Below are 449 nucleotides of genomic sequence, written 5' to 3'. Positions count from 1 at the left end.
ATGGATTGTCAGGACTCGGAGGAAGGATTCATGATTGCTTGGTCAAAATACAGATGATCAAAATTGTACGTACCATTGAGCAGGCCTTGCTCTTCTATATCTTTGAAAAAGTGTGAATCATCCTCTCTCTCACTCGGGCCGTCTGGAATTGCTAATTGAGCCAAACGCTCCTCCAAAGTTCGAGCTGGAATTCATTGTGAAATTCGAATCAATTTGGGGTTTCCAGCACAAGAGACATAAAAACAGATTACCTTTTTTGATGTTGGTTTGCTCCTCTTTGGAGGATTCTACTGTGGATCTCTTGGAACCAGTATCGATTGGTTGATCGGTATCTGAGCAGATGACCAATATATATCAGCAAGAATCCAATCTAATGTTAAAAGAGAAAGAATACTACTAACCAATTGGACCATCGCCAAACATGTCACAAAAATTGAAATTGAAACCCG

The sequence above is a fragment of the Melampsora larici-populina genome (genome assembly GCF_000204055.1).
Source record: "Melampsora larici-populina 98AG31 unplaced genomic scaffold MELLAscaffold_54, whole genome shotgun sequence".
In the NCBI taxonomy this organism is placed as follows: Eukaryota; Fungi; Basidiomycota; class Pucciniomycetes; order Pucciniales; family Melampsoraceae; genus Melampsora; species Melampsora laricis-populina.
This window is presented reverse-complemented; position numbering follows the sequence as displayed.